Here is a 17,010-nt window from a genome sequence, read left to right as displayed (position 1 = left end):
AGTTAGTGACGTCACATCCTGAGTGTTCATTGTGGATAATAATGAAAAATTTTAATTTTAAATAAAGTACAAACAAGTTGGACAACTCAATACAAAAAATTTGATCAAACTAGACTGAATAGTGAGAGCACAGATTTTTAGAATTTCAAAAAAACTGCAATTGTGACGTCACTTTGACGTACTTCCTCAAGTACGTCAAGTTTGCTCAAACTGTTTGATCAAATTATTTGATGGTGAGACGCGGCCTTAAAGGGTATCTCTATTTAAAATTTGAGCTTTTGTCTCCTCAGGAAGCAGGGGACAGAACCTGTCGATACGGTATTATAATATCCCAAAGGTAATTCAAAAAACCTCTAAGCCACAATGACTTGGGCAAGCTCTCCATTTTTATTGAAAATGGTAGAGGACTTCGGACTAAATTGACAACTCTGACTCTAAATGTTTCTAACAGCTACTTTGATGTGATCATATTTACTGAAACATGGTTAACACCTGATACAAGCGATGCTGAAATTGGTTTATTTAATTACGATATCTACACACAAGACCTGACACAAGAATCCATTAATTTCGACAGTGGAGGTGGTGTGTTAATAGCTGTTAAACAAGTTTTATCCCATCAGATGTTTCTGCTGGACAGGTGTTTGTTCAAATGAACAACAAAAATCATATTGACACCAAATGAGGATGCTATAATGGTAGATAGACTTTTTTATAAAAAATGAATGCATTGAGAAGAAAATTGAATTAATAAGACTTGCTTCAGTAAGTGTAAACATTGAAAGAACTATACAATGCCTAAAATCTTTAAAAATCAAAGTACAAGTTGCTTTATTCTTATTAAATAGTTTCCTTATATGAACTGATATAAATATTATTTGAGATATTGTTAACCTTTTTACAACAATACTTAGTAATGATAAAAATTAATTTATGTGTACAGTAGAACCCTGATTGTCCGTGCTCCTCGGGGTCAGACATGACATGGATAATTAAAATTTATTTCTTATATAGGGTGTCCCAAAAGTAGTGGAACGGTCGAATATTTCGCGAATTAAACATCGGATCGAAAAACTGAAAAATATGTGTTCAATCATTTTCAAAAATCTATCCAATGACACTAAACACCAACCCCACTACACCCCCTGGAGGTGGGGTGGGGGGTAACTTTAAAATCTCAAATAGAAACCCCTAGTTTTTCTTGCAGATTTGGATTCGTTACGTAAAAGTAGGCAACTTTTATCCAAGACATTTTTTCGAACTGTGGATAGATGGCGCTACAATTGGAGAAAACGATTTATCCTGATACCATAGGTAAATTATAGAAACGGTCTAATATCTCCAGAAATACACTTCCAAATGAGAAACCAAAGACAGGTTTTTAATATTTTTCGAAAACCTATCGACAAACACCAAACATGACCCTCTAACCCAGCCCGTGGAGATGGGCTGGGGGGTAAATTTAAAATCTTAAATAGCAACCCCCACTTTTTATTGCAGATTCGAATTCGTCATGAAAAATTAAACAACATTTATTTGAAACATTTTTTAAAATTGCTGATAGATGGCGCTAATAAATCGTATTTTTCCAATTAAAGCGCCATCTATCAACAATTCTAAAAAATGTTTCGAATAAATGTTGCTTAATTTTTCATGACGAATCCGAATCTGTAATAAAAAGTGGGGGTTGTAATTTAAGATTTTAAAGTTACCCCCCACCCCACCTCCAGGGGGTGGGTTGGAGGGTCATGTTTAGTGTTATTCGATAGGTTTTCGAATAGTATTAAAAACCTTTTTTTTGGTTTCTCATTTGGAAGTGTATTTCTTGAGATATTAGACCGTTTCTATAATTTACCTATGGTATCAGGATAAATCGTTTTTCGAAATTATAGCGCCATCTATCCACAGTTCGAAAAAATGTCTTGAATAAAAGTTACTTACTTTTACGTAACGAATCCAAATCTGCAAGAAAAACTAGGGGTTTCCATTTGAGATTTTAAAGTTACCCCCCACCCCACCTCCAAGGGGTGTAGTGGGGGTTGGTGTTTGATGTCATTGGATAGATTTTTGAAAATGATTGAACATGTATTTTTCAGTTTTTCGATCCGATGTTTAGTTCGCGAAATATTCGACTGTTCCACTACTTTTGGGACACTCTGTATAATAATATAATACATATATACGTATATACAGTGGAACCCCGATAACTCGGCCTCCGATAACCCGGAAGTCTGGCTAACCCGGACCGATTTTCATCAGACAAAACAAACATTTTTTTTGTTTGACTGAGTTTTTTTACAAAGAAATTAACAATACTGTATACAACTGTACGTAATTTACATGTATTGTCCATTCGATGGCTTAGTGTGAAAACCTCGTATCTCATTTTTTTTTCGAAAATGACATTTTGGTGGTTTTGGTTTGAAAACCTTGTATCTAACGATTTACATCTGTTAGAAAAATTCCAAATACACTAGACTATTTTCTACAGCCGAAAAAAGATACCACATATATATCAATTGCTCTCTTGATTTAGTGTGAATACCACGTATATTTATAACCAAGAATTTGATACTTAATTTGGAGTGTTTGTTTGAGAGGTTCGACTTGCAGAAATGTTTTTTGTGAACAACAAAAGGTAGTCCGGCATATAGGAACATTTTATGAACCTTAAATCAAAAGATTTGTATTGCATCGACCTAGTATTTGGAGGTGTGCAATAATAAGCTAGGAAAAATGAAAACCTCGTAAATAATAATAAACACAACCTCATTTGAGATGAAAAACACGTATATCAAGATATACGAGGTTATCATAGTTACTTCGGCAAAGGCTCTATATACTGCAAGGATATTTACGTGTTTTTCATAGTTAATATTTGTATTTCCAATTTAATAGCAACATTTAACACTTTTAGCTCTGTGCCAATATCAGATATTTGTCTCAATGTGCTCAAATTAAAAATACGTAACGTAATTTTTGTTTTAAGGTTATATTATGCAGAATATCAGTTTTTTGCCTCTCCTGTAAAATTGTAATTTAATGAGATACGAGGTTTTCACACTAAGCCATATGTATTTCATGTTTTCGCAATTATAATGGAGTTTACCTGTAGGTATATAGTATTTTATTATTTTTTACCATATTCTCCGGCTAACATGGATTTTCGATAACCCGGATTGGCCGCGATCCCGATTAATCCGACTTATCGAGGTTCCACTGTACATACATATGTACCTACCATAAAAAGATAATAGAAAAAATGAATCTTTCATTACGAGTCCTCTTCTTGGCTTACAGAGTTTCCGTCGAGTGAATTAAGGTGATGCTATTTTGATAAAACCTCAAAAATGCAACTTCAGTATTAGAAAACCATAGCACGGATAATCAGGGTTCTACTGTATATATTATCTGAATTCACATATGAGTGTAGTCAAGTGTGAATATTCTTTTCAAGTAAAAGTACCTATAAGAAATAAAACAATCTTTTAAAACAAGTTTTTTACTTATATAATTGGAATAAAACTGATAATACATACATACATACTTAGAGTTATTTTTTCATACATATTTAAAGCAACTGATATTAGTATTATTAGTATTTTATAATCCTATTGTGCTCAGCAGAAGTTAAAGAAATTTCAGGATCTTGAATTTAAAATGTATTTTATAAATTTATAAACTAGACAATCATCTGACAAACATTAAAGTTATTTACAATATCAAAGCATACTAATAAAACATGAACTAGTATATAGTAGACACTTAGGATATTGCCTTATTAACATTCTCCCTCAATACCTAAGGTCACCTATACTTTTACACTAAGTTTATTATATATAAACTTGTGCTTTTGAGTACCTAAAGCTTTTGTTAAAATATCTTTAACTGCTGAAAAGGTACTTCATGATATTCTCCCTCAAACGAAAGTTTTTGATTTTGTTCAAGGGGTGTACTAACAGTCTTACAATCAGTCATTTGAAATTTTTCAAGCAATTTCACAACATACTGATCTTGACTAAGTTTCAACTCGTTTTGCTTTCTATTTCGCTCAACTTTCATTCCCAAACAATATGAAATTGGCCCTAAGTCCTTCATACGAAAATGTATTTGTAATTCTGATTTTAGAAATTTTACCTCACTCACATCATTGTAAAAAATGAAAAAATCATCAACATATAATGCTATGATAACTACCATTTTATCAGAAATTTTTACAAAAATACAAGGTTCAATTTTAGATTGTTTGTAACCTAATTTTTGAAGGACTTGTGTTGCCTTTTCATACCAAAGCCTAGAAGATTGTTTTAACCCATATATTGCTTTATTTAATTTGCAAACTTTGTTTTCAAAACCGGGCACTTCAAAACCTTCAGGTTGAGACATATAAATTTCTTGATCAATGTTACCATTTAAGAAAGCTGTTTCTACATCCATGTGATCTGCTTCTAGATTTAGTTCAGCAGTCAATGCAAGTAAAAACCTTAAATTACTGTAACGAATAACAGGTGAAAAAGTCTCGTTATAATCTATGCCATGTTTTTGAGTAAAGCCTTTGGCTACTAAACGAGCTTTATAAGCTAAAATGTCACCATTCTGATCCCTTTTTATTTTAAAAACCCATTTGTTTTTTACAATGTTTTTGTTAGAAGGCTTATCTACTAGTTCCCAAGTGTTGTTAATTTTGAACGCATTCATCTCTTTTTCGATAGCTTTAATCCATTCAAAACTTCTCGAACCTGATAACGCTTCTGAAACAGTTGTGGGTTCTAAATCATCAATAGGAAGGCAAGGCATTGCATAACTAACTCTCTCATTATCAACTGCAAAATCATCATACATTTTTGGCATTCGTCTATCTCTTTTCGGATATCGCGAACTACATGTATCATCTACCTTTTGCTTTCTAGTATTTACATCATTTTCGTTTACACTTTCATGCACACTTTCAGTCATATCTTTCTCAAAATCATTGAAACTCTCTACATTACTTACTTCCAAACAATCATTCGCTTCATTCTCGCCACAATCATTCTCATTCACACTCTTACTAGTACTTGGACGAATTGAAACTTGATTGTTTTCTTGGACTGTAACAGTTTCAGGATCAGCAGGTTCATCTGTTTCAACTTCAGACAACTTTGGAACCATTGCAACTTCAATGTCAGTCTGTTCAAGAGGAAATGACATGCTTCTTTCTTCAAACGGTTTGTCATTCATTTTTTCTTCCAAAAATACAACATCTCGTGCAATTTCAATTTTGTGTGTAACAGGATCTAGCAGTCTGTATCCGGCAGATGTTTCTGAATACCCAACAAAGATTTTTTCTTTACTCTTCTGGTCGAGTTTCTTCCGCTTTATTTTTGGAACATGAGCATATGCATAACATCCAAAGATACGTAGAATTGTAAGGTCAACTTTGTTTCCAGACCATTTTTCTTCTGGAGTTTTACCTTTCAGTTTCTTGGTTGGTGATCTGTTTAATAAATATACTGCTGTGTTAGCAGCTTCCGCCCACATTTGTTTTTCAGCATTTACCTCGAACAGCATCGAACGTACTTTTTCGAAAATAGTGCGGTTGAACCTTTCGCCAACACCATTCTGTTCAGGACAATATGGCACAGTAAGTTCATGTTTGATGCCTTTGCTTTTTAAAAACTTGTTCATACGAGCATTGCAGTACTCACCACCATTGTCGCTTCTTAAAACTTTAATTTTTCTTTCAGTTTCAGTTTCGACTTCTGCACAAAATTCTTGAAACTTCTCAGGAACTTCGTCCTTTGACTTCAAAAAATAACAAAATGCTTTTCTTGTATGGTCATCGATAAGGGTAAACAAATATTTTGAACCAGCATATGATGGAACCTCCATAGGTCCAGCTAGATCTGAATGAACCAAATCGAGTTTATTTTTAGCAACTTCTTTGTTTGGATTTTTAGGAAATGGTTTTCTGGCATGCTTTGCCTTAATACAGCTTTCGCAAAGCTCAGGTGTTTCTTGTTTTTCATAGTGTATACCAGTTGCCATACCATTTTTTAATAGATCCATGCTAAAATGGTTTAAATGACCCAATCTTTTATGCCATAACATCTGTGAATTTTGAGGTTTAGCAATGTTAACTTTTTCTTTAGCCATTGTATTAAGTTTATACAATCCATCGAGATTTGTTGCTGTGGCTTCAGGTCTCTTCTTCACTGCTATCTTTTGATTGTGAAAAAGTCTGCATCCGTTGATGTCAAATATAACAGACCAACCATTGCTTACTAAGGCGTTCACTGATAAGAGATTTACCGATAGGTTTGGTACATACCTTACGTTTTGTATCAATTTTTCTTCTCGACTTTCTCTAAGTGTAACTGTAGCATTACCAGTTCCTTTTACTGTAAGCCTGGAGTCATTTGCCACCACAATCTCTTGACCAGAATTTTTGTTGGTAATTTCTGTTAAAATTTCGTATTTTCCGGTCATGTGTGAAGATGCACCGCTGTCAACGTACCATATATCGTCTTTCATGTTGATACCAAATGCAGCGAAACATGTTGTACCACCTTTTTTGTTACTTTTGCTTTGAGATTTACTTCTTTCGGGCGATTTTTCCATTTTCTTCTTAGTACATTGATTTTTGTAATGTCCTTTGGATCCGCCCCAAGTAGCAATTTTTCGACGCATTGGTTGTCAGTACAAACAAATGCACTGTATATAACGTTGCCACAGTGGACTTTCAGTTGTTTCGGCCAACGACCCCTAACCCGACTGACATTACGATGTTACAACGTTAAGTAATATCTTTAGTTATATGGGCAACTAAGTTATTACTATTGTGACAACTACATATCACAGTTAAGTTTTTTCAACAATCGCAACTACTTAAAAACGTTATAATGCTAAACTAATTTACGCCCATGGGTTTTCTGGCCGACTAGGTAGTTGTCTCTCACGACCCCAGCGGTGGGATCACGATCGGTAGAATGGTAGAATGCTGACGTCACGTTGCCTAGCAACCGTCGATTATCGCCTGCAAGCGTAAATTTGGTATCACGATGAATAGAATGGTCGTTTCCAGTCGAATTTTATCCCCACCCTTGTAGAATAAAAATCCTCCTCAAACTACCACTTCTTAGCTGTAGAAAGGACGGTTAATCTCTTTCTTTCTCATGTTGATAAACAAAAACAGAACCAATATGACAGATATTTATTTTTCCCGGTTCCGCATAGAATATTTTTGTCTATTGTTATTGTTTTTATGTTCACTAATATGTTTTACATAATATTTCAATCAACGGTTTTCCTCATAGACATCTAAAGAAAGTTTCTCGTGGTTTTTCATAGTGACTGTTTTGCAAAAATACAATTAGTTTTTATTTTGATATAACTAATAGCAGGATAACGAAGCAACAAACCTAAATAACATGTTTGGCTTTCCTTTATTTGGAGACATCAACTTTATTTCTTCGTGATACTGGTACCTTAAACCTCTACAGAATAGAATTTTGTCTCAAAATAGATTGGTGAATGTATCTACTTACACTGTATGTTTCTTAGATGAATAAAACTTTTTTCTACATAATTGTAGGTACATTTTGATTTTATATACCTACTGTTTAACAACCCATACTTATAGTAAATATAATTTATTCATTAGGTATAAATATTTTCTCCACTTGTTTAATAAACCTACCACTAATAACCCTAGTGGTTGATGCAGATAAAAAAAAGTTTGACCTTCACTGTGATTGTTTTTAATAAGTTATTTAAATTATTTGTAGTTTTTTTATAAAAATTTGTTTGAATTTAATCTTTCGATTGAAATTTAAAATGCTTATTCTTTTGCACACATTATTTGTATTCTGAAAGCTTACCTATATAAAGATGTTTAATGCCTGGTTGCATCAACAGATCTTAAACTTTAGATGTGCCTTAAGCTCAGATTGCGAAATATATGTATGTGTGGCATCATTGAGTCTTAGATCAGTTTTCAGCTTGGCACAATAATGGATTATTTATTTAGATAAGAATCGAAAATTATGGTGCAACGTGAGTGAAACTTAAAGCGGCCATATCGATGAGCTGGGCTGAGTTTAAGATTTGTTGGTGCTACCAGGCATAAGTTTAGTTAATAAAAATATATGATTTACTATTTTATTGGGAAAAAAGCCACAATTTAAGTGAAAAATGAGATTTATTGACGTTTTAACTTCCACTTCGGAAACAGTTATCGAAATATAAAATATAAATTAATATAATAAATTTTAATTTAACTTATTAATGAGTACTAAAATATTAATTAATATTTTGTATTTCAATAACGATTTCCGACTTGGAAGTTGAAACGTTAATAAATTTTATTTTTAACTAAATCGTGGATTATTTCACAATAAAATAGTATATTGCATACGATATCACAAAGAAGCAGCTTCAGAACAATATAAAAATATATGTAAATTAACTACAGAGGACAGTCTGACTTTTACAAAATTAACCTTAATTTTTGTGAAATATTTTTTCTCAAAAAATGCATTGTTTCTGCAGAAAAACCTCAGAATCCTCTTACTATTATCATTATAATTTTCAGGTTGAAATAAAAATCAATAATGGGTAAAACATAAACTTTATTTAAACTGAAGAATACATAAAAACAAATATAATCCATGAACATTATAAAAATAACAAAGACAAATCTTCATAACAAAGTTGTAGTACTTCTCTGTTACATCCAAAACATTTTCTTTCATAGGACTGAAAAAGCACACAGTATTGTCTTAACATTGTTTCATACCAAGACTAAAATGAGAACAAAGAATAAATCACAAATAAACCACAAATTTATGTAAATTGAAAAATAATGCAATTTTACTCTCTATGGCCAGTTTCACCAACAACAAATAAATCAGTGAATAGTGTGATAATTTAAAATTAAATTGACGAATTTTCTTTGTTACAGATATTTAAAGTGAGATTAACTCGTCAATTCATTTGAAGAGTAAATATTTATTTGATAAATAAATAAAATAAGTACTATTTGACGTTAGAGAAACATAGTTGTGTCAGTTTTATCAGTTGAATAATTTTATTCATCGAATAAACTACTATTCATCTTTGGTGAAACTGGCCATTAGTCAATGAAGCTTTACAATTATTATTTCTAGTGCAAAAATAAGTAATAATATTAAACTACTTATAAAAATTATTATGAAACTTGAAATAAACATTTCTTTAAGAAATTTGATCAATGCATCCATAAAACAAAAGTTTTATGTTCAAAATACTTCATAATAAGATATAAAGCTTCACCGTCCAGCAAAGATAACTAAGAAGTGAAAGTAATCTTTGCCAGAATAGAAATGGAAAATGTTTTGATCTCTTATTTTAAACGATCTGCTGCAAAAAAGTTTTACATTTGAGTTTCTCCATATGAAGCATCATGTGTTGCACCTCCCCATCTAGCATCGATGTTTAAAATTTTTAAGTCTGGATCACACGCCTAAAAGATTGTAATTTTTTACTTATTCTTTATTTTGTTAGTCATTTTTTCAACACAAATATCAACAAATACTACAAATTTTTGCGATATTTGCAATATAATATATTATGTGATAATACATTATTTTTATAAATTGATTATTGGCAGCATATAGTACATAATATAATATTACAAGTAAGTAGTGTTATATAACAAGTGTTACAATTTGGACATTTTTAGAAAGATAACTTTTCTATTAAGATAGTTATGTTCCCGTTCCGTTGGAGCAATTATAGCAACATGTGTGCAAACTATGGCCCCTACACAGCCAGGAAAGTTAAACTTCTGCATAAATTTTCTTTTAAAATTCTCTTTTTGAACGAATGTAGTAGGAAAGATAATCGACTCTTCACTTAGATGTTCAATTGTTAAATTTGTTACATCATTTAAACGGTTGATAACAGTATTTTGGGCAATTGATATAGCAGTTCCATTTTATCTTTGTCATGGGGCACGATTCATTTTCGAACAAATTAAATCAAAACATAAAGTGACACATACGCCGATGTGTTTAGTATATTAGTATACAAAATGTATATACACGTCAACATTCATTTCACTTTATGTTTTGACTTAATTTGTTTGAAAATGAATCGCTACACATGGGAAAAGTTATAGCGGACGAAAAATAACTGATAGCTCTGACCGACTACTCTTTGATAGGAACTTATTGCATAAAAATAAGCGAGACAAAAATTGGCAGTGAAGGCTCAACACTGCTTGGATGAACGGATTATGACATATTATGAGGTATAAGCCTCTCAAAAAAATAGTTCACCATGTCTGTTGTTAATATAAATAGATCTACAAACTCCTAAAGTAAATGCATCACTTTCCCTTCTCATTATTCTCCTCTATATTATACCTATTTATTTTGTTTCTTAATTGCTCATTTCTTTGTATATGACCAAGTATCTGAGCAGGAAGCATCTAAACGTCAAACTATATCAGTATTTAATATAAACATCAAAATATATTAATAATAATTAATAATTAAATAGTTCACTATGTCTGTTGTTGATATAAATAGATCTACAAACTCCTAAAGTAAATGCATCACTTTCCCTTCTCATTATTCTCCTCTATATTATACCTATTTATTTCGTTTCTTAATTGCTCATTTCTTTGTATATCCGAGCAGGAAGCATCTGAACGTCGAACTATATCGGTATTTAATATAAACATCAAAATATATTAATAATAATTAATAAGTGATATGAACCTACAACTTATTGATGTGTTATTTTTCCTTTACAGTAACAGGAATTTATAGAAAAAATACCTACATAAAAATACCTTTATATAACAATGTTCCCTAGTCACAGGTAAAATCCAAAAATTTAGTGATTTCTAATAAAATAGTTCCAAACAAACATAAGACAAAAATAAACATAATATCTCAAATAAACGCAAATAATCACAAATAATAATCTTTAGGTTAGCTTTTTGAATGCAACCACCACAAAATAAAGACAACCACACGTCAAACAGCAATATTTTTAAGAAGAAGAAGCGATATTTTTACACGGCTAGTAGAATATCCGAACATTGCCGAGCACCGATTCTACTTTCCCAAGCGTGTTAACGTGATACCAAAATTGTCGATTGTAGAATTATTTTTGTGACGTCAGCATTCTACCATTCTACTGATCGTGATCCCACCACAGGGCCTTTACGTATAGTTCTATAGATGTGTGACACGTTTACGGCAACTTCAGGAGCAAAAAAATAATTTACTGTATAACCTTACTTTTTTCTTATTATTTTATATTTTATTTTGCTGGAAATTTTCGATTTATTTAACAACCTGTTTATTTGTTTTTTATTAACTGGTTTCTCCATTGTCCATTGTTTTATCAGTAGATTTGATAAGCTTAAATCTTTGTATCAGCTTTGCTAGACAGGGTTGCCAGGCCAGTTCTTACTCTTTCAGTACTATATCCGTTGCAAGATAATTTGGCTGAAACTCCGACAAAATATGTACTTTTTGTACATATTTTGTCTGAATTCCATCCGAATTATCTTGCAGCGGATAGTAGTTTTGCTTTCAAAAAATCAATAGAAATCAGTAGATTCTTTTTAGGCCCTGTAAATACAGTAAAATCTGTGTTAACGGTTACCTGTCAAAATCGCCCGGTTTCATAATCAACTTAAAGTAAACATTAAGTAAAGTTCACTTTAAAGTTGACATTTACCCATATATTAATTGTGATAAAGGTAGGTACCAACTTACTTAAAATTTAAAATCCACTTTAACTGATTATGAAACCGAGCGTTACAATCATTTTGAAAATTCTCTAAACCAATTATATGAAGATTTCCTTATTTAGATCTGGTATTTACCAGTTTCATTTCTCTGTCCACCTATTATCATCATCTACGTCCTGAATCTTATTTTCGGTAATGACATTGGGAAATTGTAACAAAATGTCTGAAAATTAATTTAGAAATGGGGTGAATATTCTCCTTTTCATGAACATTTTTCAGTGCGTCACAAATTATAGAAAAAAAGGTAAGTCCGTGATAATACATATTTATGACATTTATTCTAACGTGACATTTTAGTTAAATCTGACAGTTGTCAAATTTTATTTTCAATTTGGAATAAAACCAAATCAATTGTGTCTATTGCATTTATAAAATGGTATTTTCTTTCATTTGTATAGTCTTATAAATTGTACAGATTATATTGATAATATTATTATTTTATTTAATAAATAATTCTTTTTTGATTATGGCGCCATCTATCGACAACTAGAATAATCACCGAACTAGAATAATTACCGAAGTATTCCCAGACGCGCCTTTTTTTCTGTCACATACAATTTAATGCGTTAGAGAGAAATCGAAAAACTGTGACGCACTGAAAGATGATCATGAGAAAAAGAATACTCAAATAATTTGATCAAACTGGTTTGAGCAAACTGAAAGTGACAAGAAAGTGACAGTTAGTGACGTCACATTCTGAGTGTTCATTGTGGATAATAATGAAACATTTTAATTTTAAATAAAGTACAAACAAGTTAGACAACTCAATACAAAAAATTTGATCAAACTAGACTGATAGTGAGAGCACAGATTTTTAGAATTTCAAAAAAACTGCAATTGTGACGTCACTTTGACGTACTTCCTCAAGTACGTCAAGTTTGCTCAAACTGTTTGATCAAATTATTTGATAATGAGACGCGGCCTTTAAAAAGCAAATTTTATTTTAGTGATAACAAAATATTGAAATATACCAAACATCTAATAAAAAACATTGCCTACTAGAATTTTTTAAATAATATCAAAAATATACCAAAACAGTAGATATCTACTAAATGTGGCAACGCTGTTAAGGAGAATGATGCACTTCATTGCACTGGTCACATGACCTCTGTCACCCAATAAGAGGGTGCGTTCTAAAGTGGTTGGGATAGTCGGTCCAGGCCGTGTTTGGTCATCGATTGGACTTCTCGGTTGTCTCATCCGTCTATGGTTGGTAATAAGGTATATTTTAAGTAATATTGGTAATGTTGTTTAATGCACCATTTTGGTTTTTTTGGGATGTAAAGAAAATAAAAACACAAAATATAAAAAATGCAGGCATTTTCTAATACATTTAAAAACACCATCAATACATTAAATTTATACAAAACATCTTTAACATAAATTCTGGCTTTTATATTAAAATTAGATTTTTTAAATTTACATATTTTTTGTTAAAAAGGTGATAAAAAATGAGCGCGTGTGTTTTTTAAAGGTGGAATATCCATATTTGACGGTAATCTGAGATGCGTTTATAAATTTCACATCAGGTAATTTTGTTTAAGTCCTTAATTTATGTATTTCTATAAATTTAAATACCTGATATGATGTCAAAATAGTTTCCTTTTTATATAGGTAAAAAAACATAACCAGTCCGACTCTTTGAGCAACCATTGCACGCAGGCACTTTTTATAGTCGCTTCAGTTGTCTTATGCAACGCTTAAGGTTGCCTAGGCAACGTCAAGACAACTCAAAAATCGTCCACCAAATTAGTGCAGAATTGGGTCGTCTTCTAGGCAATAACAACGTTGTAACAAAACGTTGCCACGCGGTAGACAACGTTGTCGCGTCGACAAATTGCTACTTGAGGCATCCCCAACAATGTGGTACTTTTTTAAATTTCTGCGCCGAGAGTGCATTGTTTTCTTCACGTTTACCTTTTTGCCATTTTTTGTCTTGCAAGAGTTTGGTCTTAACAAAATCAGCTGTAATGTCAACATTTGAATTTTCCAGAGCCATTACCATTGGGTCATATGCTTCTGAGAGACCCTGCAGCATGATTGCACCCAAAAATTCATCATCGATCGGTTTTCCAATAGAAGATAGTTGCTGAGATAAGTACATCGCTTCGTTTACGTAATCTTCCATTGTACTAAAATTGGATAGTTTAATTGAACATAGATTTCGTAGTAAACGAAGTCGACGATGAAGACCTTTATCCTCAAATGCTTTTTCAAGTGCAAGCCATGTCTCTACAGCTGTTTTGCATTGCATTACATGAGGATATGTACTCTTATCCAGAGAAAGTATTATTTTTGAAAGTGCGTTCTCCTCGTGACGCTTTTTTGCTGGATTGTCTAAATTAACAACATTATTACCATCATTAGTATTATTACCAGCTGGTTGAATCTCTGGCTGAACACAATACCATAAACCATCATACTTCAGGAGAGCAGTCATTTGGAATTTCCAGGTACTGTAATTTTCTCTGCCTCTGAGTTTTTCAACACTTCCAAGTCCCGAATGACCATTTTCAGCCATCGTACAAAAAACAAATCTTTAAGTTTTTTTTTTGCTGCAAAATATTCTTCTAACTGGAGAGGCCCATAACCTATTAGTATTATTAGTATTTTATAATCCTATTGTGCTCAGCAGAAGTTAAAGAAATTTCAGGATCTTGAATTTAAAATGTATTTTATAAATTTATAAACTAGACAATCATCTGACAAACATTAAAGTTATTTACAATATCAAAGCATACTAATAAAACATGAACTAGTATATAGTAGACACTTAGGATATTGCCTTATTAACAACTGATTCATAATTTTTTCCCACGGAAGGGTACAGTATTTTCTTTAAAATTGGAATTATACAATTGGTTGACTTTAAGTGGCCAACTTGGGCTTTTATTTTTATCATAAGTAAATAAATGGCAATAAATTGTCCCAGTTTCTTGCAGTCACGTCAGCTTTTTTCATGCTTCTCCAGTTTGGTTTAGCATAGCTAAAGATATTTCAACAGAGTTACTGTAGCTTACTTCAACATTATTTGAGTAAAATAGAGCTAAATCATAATTTAGTACAATATCAGTAGCCCATTTATCAGCAGACTGGTAGGACTTTATTGTTGACTATGTTGTATTATTGTTTTTTAAATTATCCCCACTGTTGTTTGATGTCTGTGGTGCTTAATTTTATCAAATTTTCCATGGTATGCCTGTAAGCAATAAAAAAGAATTATAAACAAAGTTGCAGTGAAATGGTTCTTTTATCAAACCATTATGTAATCACTTATCGAAAAATATATAGCAATGTGCCAATTATATGTTTGCATTTACCTGAATTTCCAGCTTTACATGTACAATTACATAGGTACAAACATTTTTAATATCAATAATTTCAATTTACAATTATAATGGTTTTTGGTGGGGTTGTCCTTTCAAATTTCCCGTTTGAAGGCACAATCACTGCGGTTTTCCCACTAGATGATAATATTTCACAAGTAATAATACGGTTGGTATCTAAAATTGCTTTCCTTTCTACTAACTACTAAGGTTCTTTTTCTTTTAAAATGTGTTTAAAATATCCTTATCCTATCAAAAGTTGTCAACAACATAACCAAACATAAACATAACAAAGATCATCAGACAATAGGGAGTTTTTGTGCACACAAATACGTAAACGTAACCCAAGGTTCATAGATAGGGGTTAGGTTATCTCATAACTATGTGGGCGGAAGCGAGAGGGAGGGGAATGCCTACGTCACTCGTACGACAAAGTCAAGTTTGACAGTTGTATGTGGTTATATTTCCGCATATTTTTGTGGAATTTTCTTATAATATCGTTTATTTGTTTAATATTTGTTGAGTTTTTAAGCATATAAGGACTATATTACTATAATTACTTATTTGGGTCCTATACAAAGGCAGTAATGACTTGTGAAGTGTGTTTTCGTAACCGTGTAAGGTTAGTTTAACAATTATAATATTACACATAATAATATGTAGTTTTGTATGTTATAATAATAAAACATTTTTTAGATGAGTGGTGGTAACATTTGTAGCATAGCTATATGTAAAAGCAACTCCAAAATTCCTGAACCAGATGGAAACAAAATAATGTTTTTGGACATTTCCCAAATACCTTAAATTATCAAACAATAATGGATAATAAAATGTTACAATATAAATGGGCCTCTAAACATAAGAAAATAGGTAGCAAACATTTCCTCGTGTCTGAATATGTTAATATTATGTTACGTCTTTTTTATATTTTAACCTAATAATAAATTATTTATATTATTCGTTCTTTTGTTGTTGCATACCACCAAAAATGATAAAAGTGCTGCACATTCCACGAAAAACATAATAAGTAAGTACCTACATATTAGTATTTTTGATTTTAAACTTTTTCTTCTATTTTTTTGGATTTTTGTGCTAATTAAATTGTTTTCTCCATTTAAAACACACATAATAAGTGTTAAATGAATTCTAGTTTTTTGTTAGCAGACTATTGATTTTTAAGGGAAAAATTGATATAATTACCAATATAAGAACCACTTAAATATACCTATACCCAAGAAAATCTCAAAATATATTGCAAAACCTAAGTTTTTGAACCTTTTATTAGCATTGACTCTTATGACAATTTTAAAATTGTCGTACGGATGACGTATTCCCGCCTTTAAAAAGCCAGCCTTTGATTGGTCTACAGTTATGAGACAACCTACGCCCTAATCTATTAACCTTGAACGTAACCCATCTTTTTGACATATACGCTTGCGCATTAATGGTTGAACTCCCGTATCTCGATGCGTATTACCTAAATTAGGGAGTTTTTGTTGCTACGTAACGTACGCATCTCCGTATGCGTAAAGCAACTAACGTGTCGTAGAGGATGAATGTTAAAATAGGTAGTTTTTGTAACTGCCTTAACGTAACGTAAAGCAAATCGTAAAGTCATTTTTAAATTCCGTTGACATTTAAAAAAATAAAACAATGTTCACACAATATACAATTAATATACAAATGTAAAAAAAGATAAATGAATGATGAAATTGTATGGTTTTAATTGCTTCTATTTAAATATAAAAATATTATTTTTCCTTAGGTTAAAATTGTTTTATTTTTGTTTATACCTACTTTTTAGTTGTAAATTATTGTATACCTACATCAGAATTCCAGTAGGTATAATGTAAATAGTGTGGTAATATTTATTTGAAAATTTTACTGAAACTAGGT

At 31.5% G+C, this 17,010-nt stretch overlaps 1 protein-coding gene and 1 long non-coding RNA gene across 2 annotated transcripts in view; one reads left to right on the top strand and one right to left on the bottom strand.

Moving 5' to 3' along the window:
• LOC126892323 (zinc finger protein 665-like) overlaps nt 1-17,010 on the bottom strand; it is a 241,185-nt gene that overhangs the window by 38,901 nt on the left and 185,274 nt on the right. The window lies entirely within an intron of this gene.
• On the top strand, nt 15,462-16,071 carry LOC126892324 (uncharacterized). Its single transcript, XR_007700785.1, has 2 exons — nt 15,462-15,736; nt 15,811-16,071. It is a non-coding gene; the product is annotated as an uncharacterized LOC126892324 (long non-coding RNA).

Source organism: Diabrotica virgifera, chromosome 9 (assembly GCF_917563875.1).
Source record: "Diabrotica virgifera virgifera chromosome 9, PGI_DIABVI_V3a".
Taxonomy (NCBI): Eukaryota; Metazoa; Arthropoda; class Insecta; order Coleoptera; family Chrysomelidae; genus Diabrotica; species Diabrotica virgifera.
Note: the sequence above shows the minus strand (reverse complement) of the source record. Positions and strands in the feature narration are given on the sequence as shown.